Raw genomic sequence first — 8,801 nt, forward strand, 5'->3', positions numbered from 1 at the left:
TGAGCCACCCAGGCGCCCCGAAATATATTTTTTAAAATAAAAATTAATGCAAAAACCCTCAGCGAACAACATATTAAAGTTTCATAAAAGACAGGAATTGGAAGCAACAAAGATGTCCTTCAGTAGGTGAATGGATAAATAAAATGTGGTACACCCAGACAATAGAATATTCAGACATAAAAGGAAATGAGCCATTAAGCCAGAAAAAGACACGGAGGAACTTTAAATTCATGCTCGCGGTCTAGGTAAAAGAAACCAACCTGACAAGGCTAGCTTCTGTGTGATTCAAACTCTGAGACATTCTGGAAAAAGCAAAAACTATGAAGACAATAAAAAAAATCGGTGGGTGTTGGAGGTCAAGGGAGATGGAGGGATGAACAGACAGATCACAGAGTTCTCTCTCGTAAGATCCACACTACAGGGGTGAACACACGTCCTCGTTCATCCGTCCAAACTCATAGAATGGGCAACGCCAAGAGCAAAGCCTGATGGGCTTGAGTTCACACTCACGTCCTCGTACTGGTTCTTCAGTTGTAACGTGCATATCATGTTAGTGTGCGATTAGCGTAAACAATAGCAGAAACTGTGTGGAGAGAAGGGATCCTATGGGAACTCGATACTTCGCACTCATTTCTTATGTAAATCACAACCTGCTCTAAAAAAAAATGAAGTCTATTAATTAAAAACATGAAAGTTGAAGCCAAAAAACTCATGATGAGCAACATATCAAAATTTCGAGGGAAGACTAGATGCTTGGGCTGGGATCAGGGTAAGGTGGGTGAGGCGTCATTGTTAGAGTTGTGTAAGCTCAGGGTCAGATTCCTCCCAGCTGGAGGAGTCTGGAAGTCGCCCAGTACAACCTTATGTTGTGTTGATGGAGAGACTAAGACTCAGAGAGGGAAGGGGTTGTCCGAGATCACTCGGTGAGGTTTCTGGGGGCTTGGGAGCAGAGCTGACCGGCGTCTGGCCCAGCATTCTTTAGGAAATGGCACTCACTGCCCCAGGCTGGTGACTCACTGTCCACACTTGAAGCCAAAAGGACTCCCTGGTCACGTGTGAAATGACCTTTGGATTTCACTGAGCTCTTAGGATTTGGTTTATGGGAAGACCTCCTTTGTCTCTCTCGGATTATCACATCATTAACGAAGAAGTGGGACCGGTCTGCACAGAAAGTACCCGCGCTGGGCGGTTCCTGACATCTTCCTGGGCTCTGCCCATGCCAGACGCTCCACGATCCTGGGAAAAGCACCAACAGCAGGGTTTTCCGCTCTTTTCCCCAGCCTGGCAGCGCTCCCCATTCAGCCCAGCCGGGAGCCTGCCCACTCTCTGGTGGCCGGATGTTCAGAGGACACACTCCCCTACTTGAAGCTCACTTAGGACGCCCTTCCTCTCGCAAGGACCTGTGGGCTTTCCCGGACTCATGTGGGTTTCTCTGGTACCCGGGCGGCGGCTCGGAGCTGCCTCCAGGCCCGGACATCTCCACTCTGTGCACACGGCCGTCAAAGCCAGCAGGACTCACAGGGCAGCTGGGCCTGAACTTGACTCCTGCGGCTCCAGGAAGCCTGAGATGGGAGCTCATGGCGGGCGGGGGTGGGCAGGGTAGTACATCAGCGGCCCCTCGACCAGAGTCCTTGAGTTGGTAAGGTTGGGCCTGGGTTGAGGGCTGATTTGGATGGCCAGCTACACGGCCTTCTGCAAGCGTTTGGCCTCTGTTCCATCCTCCGACGTCGGGGTTGGATGGCCGGGGGTGGGGGTAACAGGGCTCCGCCAGTGGCCACAGTGGCTGAGGTGAGGATGAGCAGGGGCTAAAGTGCTGAGAAGCTCAAGGACACCACTACAGCTACGCAGGTACCGGTTCGGCCTGCTGACTGTCCAGTTTGGGGAGGCAGACATGAAATCTGCACAGACGGGCGGGCTCTGAAGATCACGGGTTGTCAGAGACGGTCCGAACGCAGAGCCGGGGAAGGCAGGGGGATCTGGGCCTTCCCTTGAGAGAAGACAAGGTATGCTCTCTGGCTTTAGAGATAACAGGTGATTCTAGAGGTAAAGAACCAAATATAACCATGACTAGATACCAGGAGGTGGAGGAGGAGGGGTTTCGGCTGGCATCTTGCTTGAGAATGGGGTCTCTGGCCCTGCGCGTGTTTCCCGGCTGCGAGGCACCTGCAGCATGGCGGCTGCCGTCTCCCCGAGGTTCCTCCCTTGTATTTGCTCAAGTCTGCCTTCTTGCTGACTCTGGGGCTCAGGGCACGGCTCAGACACCTGAAGTGTGATTTCAGCTCCGTTTGTCCAGCAGCTCCTAGCATGGCGATCACCATGCTGGCCATCCAGTGACTTGGAACATGCAGGATGTGTGGTGGCCCCCATTGGAAGGACAGGGAAGTGGAGGCAGTAACGCGGGGTGAGAGGGTGGGCTTGGGGTCAGAGAGGTCAGGGGTTATGCACCAGCTGGCTTCTCTGTGCTCAAAGCCCTCCCCCGACCATCTGGGGTTCCCGTTGTCCATGAAGAGGCTGAAGAGGATTTCATTGTTTTTTTTTTGTTTTGTTTTGTTTTTAAGATTTTATTTACTTACTTGAGAGAGACAGAACTAGTTGGGGGAGGGACAGAAGGAAAAGCAGACTCCCAGCCAAGGTGGGGCTCCATCCCAGGACCCTGGGATCATGACCTGAGCCAAAGGCAGATGCCTAACCCCCTGAGCCACCCAGGCGCCCAGAAGTAGACTTTGTTCTAAACCACGAAATCTACAGAGAATGCTATTCCTGAGAACATCACACCCAACCAGGCACTACCACATTTGGCCCTATCTGCTCTACACTCACTCTTTCCTCCTTCCCCCTCCAGATGGGGTTGAAGGTCCTTATGTGTTCCCTCCCATTCAGGTCCCCTCTCCCTCCTTGAAGATGGTGGTTAGACTGGCACTGGTATGAACCCCCGTTGGCTTTGACAGCCAAAGATCCTCTAAAGATTGCTAACTCTTCAACATCCCATTAGAGGCCACGGGCATGGGGTCTCCCAAGGAAAGCCCCCAGCCTGGGGAGCCTTCCATCGTCCCAGGCTGCCCCATGAGGATGGGGACCATGTTTCCTGGAGGGGGGCCATGTCTGGGCTTTGTGGGTAGGGCTGAATGATTCTGCTGATGGTTCTCTCTTGAGGAATCCTCCCTCTTGCTCTGGGAGCCCGGCCCTGGGCTGGCTGCTGAGAGGAAGACATCTAATAAATCATTCTTGATTCCAGTGCCAACGAGCAGCAGCTCCTAAATGCTGCCCCTCCCCCTAGTCCCACGCAGGCCTCCCAAGTGACTGGCATTAGAGCCGCTGTCCTCTGGCTTTATCCCCCACACCTTCCTACCAGGGGTGTGACTTTATTCTTCTAGAGCCCTCAGATGTCTTAATGCCATATGTGTCTTCTAAAATTCACCTAACAGTGGTCTCAAACACTTGGAACCTGGCTGTCTACCCAGCTATAACCTGGGACCGTGGGGGCCCATATGTGGGGTCCAAGTTAGGGCCTGTGGGCTGGGAGACCCTGAGGTGGCCTGAGGCAGGGCAGCCAGGAGGCACCCGGGGCCATTGTCAAGAGCAGCCAAGTCCCAGGCAAAGACTTCCAGCACCCAGAATGCCTCCTTAGGTGAGATACCGCTCCATTTCACAGATGGGCAAGGTGAGGTTCAGAGAGGCTCTGCTATCTACTTAGGGCTTTGCTTAGATAGTAACCAGGGCTGGCCTTCCCCTAAACCATTGGTCTCCCTAGTCCCCTTTCTCCTTTCCTATTCATTGTCCTTAGGTCATGAAGATAGGAGTCACCGAGGTGGGAGGCTCGAGTCTAAGGCATCGAGAAAAAATGGCCAAGACTTCCCTTGCTTTCTGGTGTGAGAGGATGAAGACCTCCTCTTTACTTTGTCCTGCCTAAGGTGGTCAGGAGGCTGACAGGAGGTGAGCTGTGTCACCTAGAGGTGCTGTCCAGGCCGGAGGGGATTACAGTGATTGTCATAGGGCTGGCAGGAAGATAGACCCCTGTGTGGAAGGCGAGTGTGAGGGGCACAGTGAGCAGACCAGTCATGCCCAGGAGCTGAGCAGGACAGCGGGTTCCCCCCCAGGGAAGACATGGGGGCTGAGGCCTGAGCAGGTGTAAGTTTTCATGGATCTGTTGGAAGCCATGATGGGCCGGGCTGGGAGGACTGGCCTGTTCAAGCCCAGGGTGGACCGTTCTAGCAGCCTACCTAGACCACCTTTGGAGGGCTGGGAACTCCTGGACAGGAAGACCACTGGTGAGAGCTGGTTTAGGGGGTGGGGCTTAGAATGTTAGGGGACCACCTAGGGTGACCAATTGCTCTGGCTTGCCTAGGACATGGACTTGTAATGCTAAAACCAAGACAGTTCTGGACACAGCGGGATGGTCGGTCACCCTGGGGCCATGGGGGCCCAGGCACTGGCCACTATTTCCTTGGGGAGGGAGCACTTGCCAGACTGTGGAGTTGGGGAGTTTTGTGGGGGAAAATGTACGTATCCAGCTGACCCCTTCTGGCCCTGGCCTCCAGCCCAGCCTACCTGTAGGGAGGGACATTTGTGGGCCCTGTGATCTGATCCACTTAGCTGGGCCAGGGCTGTCTCTGCAGGGGTGCAAAGGGGCTGATGTTTTTAAGGCCATATTCGAGAAGAAGTATTAGGAAACCCATTGTGACCAGCCCTTCAAGCTGCAACCTCTACTCCAGCTTTGGGCCTCTGCTGACATTTTGATCTTCAGCATGTGTCTCCTGGGCTCTGTCTTATGGGTGCCAGACTTGGAAGGGGAAGGGGTGTTATTTACTGGCCTCCTTGACCTGCCCTCCCAAATAGAGACTGAGTGGTAGGGTATGGAATGATGCACCAAGGCCTTGGAAAGTGATGTTGAGTGACAGTGGGCCTGCACCACGGTGACAGACTCACCTTTTGGAGGCATCCAGGGCAAGCCAGCCAGGTACACAGCAAGTGTCTAATACATGCGCGTCTTCATTATGATTCTTGTTTTTGTGATTAGACCACACTGCTTTTGAAGCTCCACCATGGGCATTATCTCAGGCCCTCAGACAACCCCAGGGAGGAGGTGGGATGTCATTTCTTTGCTCCCATTTGGCGGGTGCAGAAGCAGGCCCAGAGGAGGCCGACGAGTGCCCGCGAGGCAGGTGTAGACTCAGTCGTGGCCCCGGGGCCCAGCTTGGGTCTCCTGACTCCCAGGCCATGAGACCTGGCAGACCATTTGGGGCTTTACTGGTTGGAGAGGGAGGCAGGGGATGGGTGTGCATGGCGGGGGGGGGCGGTAAAGGAAGGGGGGCGCTGTCTTATGAATCCATGGTCATCTCGCGGAACAAAGGGTGAAGCCACACCCTCACACTTAAGGGGCGTAGCTAACCTGTGAGCAGGGTATGCACCTGGGGAAGAGGCTGTGTATTAACCCATGCAGGGAGCAGTCCCTCGGCCTCCCGCCCAAAGGAGGCTATGGGGAGCCAAGCATGGGTTTCTGTGTCAGACAGACCTGGGCTGGAATCCCAGACTTTGTCTCTGAGTGGCTCTGTGGACTGGGGCCCTCTGGGCCTCAGTCTCCTTACTTGTGAAGTACGGACAGTCACCTCTATCTCCTAGAGTGGTTGTGAATATTAAAGTATCACCCGCCCCATGTGTCCCCCTGGGGGATGGAACGGGCCCTGCGGGTTCTGGGAGGATAGCAGGACTTGAACTCTGTGCCGTTGGAAGGTGGGCTCTTAACCTCAAGCGCACATGCTTCCGTTGTGCCTCAGTACTCAGTCAAGTTCCCTCGAATGTTTCGGTCTATTAGCTTAGCCAAAGAGAACTGGGGGAGGGGCTTCCGATGCTGTTTGACTTTGAACCTTGAAAGCTGCCATTGCTCATCGCGGGTTCTGGGCCGGGGTGTCGACGGCAGGTGGGGTGGTTAGTGCCCCTTGACCCGGCCAGCCTTCCGTCCCGCAGAGCTCTGATTTCAGGGCTGCAGGGACGGAGTCTCTCCTTTTCCACTGCCGGCTTCCCTGTTTGACACAGGGCTCCTCTTCTGGAAGGAGGGAAGGCAGGATTCTGAAACGGGGAAGTCCAGCTGGAGAAACGCTCCACTAGCCAGATGAAAAGACATTTTTCTCTACTGCCGTTATGCTGCCCGCCCCACAATACACTCATTACAGTTATATCTCATTCAGCTCACCTAGAGAATAAAATTAGAAATCAAGTCAACTCCCCAGAGTCTTGTTATATCAATCTGACTTACACAAAACAGGCCAGACAGAGTGTGAGGTTTCCATAAAATTAGGCTGTGTCCCCAGGGGCTGCCTTGAAGCTACCCAACATTTCAGAAAACTGCCAGGCGCCCTTTTGCATAATTTATCAATTACACACAATTCAATTCATCATAGGCAGGAGGCAGGAGGTGATGGTTTGGGACAGAAGGGGACCCTGGGAGCAGCATGGAGAGAAGGAGAGGAAATCTAGAATCTAATCTCCTGTCCAACGCTCCCTGGATGAATCCACTTACGCTCACAGGACCCTGCTCTCCGCAGTCCTTTAGACCACGGGATCTAAATGTTCTTTATGCAATCCCGGAGCTTGCTGGAATGCTGCAAATTCCACATTCGTGGAATCTGAACACTGTGGCGGCGGTGGGGGGGGTTGGGCGGTGGAGAGAGAGATGTTTGGAGCTGGGGCCGTGCCTGGCAGTGGTGGAGCATCGAATGGCCAAGGTTGGCCAGAGGGCTATGGGTGCCTGAATGCCAGAGGTCTGCTTCTCGCATCCCTGGTGACTGTCCGACTCCTAATGCTACCCCTACATCGGTCTACCATGTTGACCTCGCCTGTATTCTGGCTCCGTGGGTTCTCAAAACTCCCAAGGGAAGGGGTTGGGGCTGCCATGAGCAGTCCTAAGTCTCGGATGGATGTGGAAGCTCAGGGAGTGGGACTGATGTGCCCAAGGCCACTGAGGTCAAGTGCCATGAGTCCAGTGTCCCCCCACATCCCCCACCACCACCTCTCCCTCCTTTGGGGCCCTCTGACCCTGGTACACACTGGATTATGGAATCCCTTCCCAATACTCGTTATATTCATCTTCCCGCCTCCTGGGAAGCAGAGAACAGGGCCATGCTTCAGTCGAGAGCCTGCCTCCATTGTGGATGTTCAGGGTAGTGTCGTTGGAGGAAGGAAGGAATGAATATTAAAGAAAAGGAAAGAGTTGGCAGGGTTCATGCTACTTCCTGATTCCTGTCCAGTGTTCCTTGCTCCGGAGAGCAAGGACAAGTCATTTACTTGCCCCTAATGTCTGTGCCATGACCACAGGCCCATCTGCAGGTCAGTGACACTGGTCTGGAGTCATCACAGAGTTCACATGTCTTTCGCCAGCCTTAACCCCACCAGCTCAAAGCCCCGTACTTGGCCGTGACCTACTCAGCATTGTGACAGTTGCCCGCCAGGAGGGTTCTGCTTTTAAGAAACTGACCAGCTCTCCTACTGGGGCAGTTGCTCCTAGTCTCTATTTAGAAAGAGAGGCCCGAGGCTCAGGTAGGCCTTGTGTCTAATTGGTTCCCAGCTGCAAAGTGCTGGGGAGAGGGGGCCTTCCAAACTACTCCTGGCAGACCCAGTCTACGCTTATTCTATGAGGCCCTGATTCCGCCAATTGTCCTATAACTTTCAAAGTTCCCTACCAGAGTTACCCACCATTGTTACTTTCCACAGTTGCCGACCAGATTTACCTATCACAACCTCACTTTCATCCTGGCAGGGTTGTTGGGATAAAGGTAGGCAGGGCAGGGATGGGCAGCCCAATTTAAGGATGAGAAGATTTATGCTCAGAAAAGCAGAGTGACTCACCCAAGGCCACGCAGATAGTGTGAGAGCTGAGATCCAACCGCTACAGATGAGGGAGGGAGGTCAGCAGAATCTGGGACTTGCTCATGCCTCAGAATTACTGGGTTGTGGAGCCAGAGCTCAACCCACACTTTCGGATTCCGAAGCAGGTGCCTGATACCCACAGGCTGTTTGGGGTTTTGTTTGTGTGCAAAGGCTGTGGAAAGAACATGTGGGTCTCTCCTTACTGGAGTGGCATTACCCACTACAAAGAGATCACCAGAATGAAATTTCCTAACAGAGCAGGGGGCTACAGGGTCATGGAGGCTGAACCGAAGGCAGGTTTGTCCTGCTGAAATCCTAAATTAGCCTCCTGGCAAATATCCGCTCAAATAATGAAATCTAATACGTCCTCATTATCTTTCTGGAGGAGGGCCACAGGGTTGGCGAGAGGATGAAGGCGGAGGGGGTTGGTCTGTTGTCCCCAGACTAGAGCATCAGAGAGGTCAGGAGTGGACTATGGGAGGGAAGAAGCTGGGGCGGCCCCCAGTCTTTTGCCAAGGCTTTTGTCCCCCGGAAAGGCTTTTGTTCCCGGTTTCCAGCGCGTAGACAGGTTTCCGGGCCTCACTTGGCCAAGCTCCTGAGGCCTGTGTGTGCGAGGAACCAGAAGGCCGAGCTATGTGGGGCAGGGCTCCAGCCCTGCATTGAGATGTCTTCGGGGTAAATGTTTGCTGCTTTTGTCTGGAAGCAAAACCCTTAGCCGCTGTTTTCTCCAGCCTCATGGAAATTAAAGCCAGGAAGCTGAGCAGTGGGTGATTATGGGGTTCAACTTGCTTATTAACAGCCCACAAAAGATTATCATGGGGCTTCTAGGCAAAGCCCGCGGAGGCTTGGAAGCAGGCTGCTTCCTGGCTCTGGGCTCTGCTTTCTGGGAGCACCATCTTCCCCAGTCAGAGGGGCTCTGCCTGGCTGGCCTGGGGTGC

The sequence above is a fragment of the Lutra lutra genome, chromosome 7 (genome assembly GCF_902655055.1).
Source record: "Lutra lutra chromosome 7, mLutLut1.2, whole genome shotgun sequence".
Classification (NCBI taxonomy): Eukaryota; Metazoa; Chordata; class Mammalia; order Carnivora; family Mustelidae; genus Lutra; species Lutra lutra.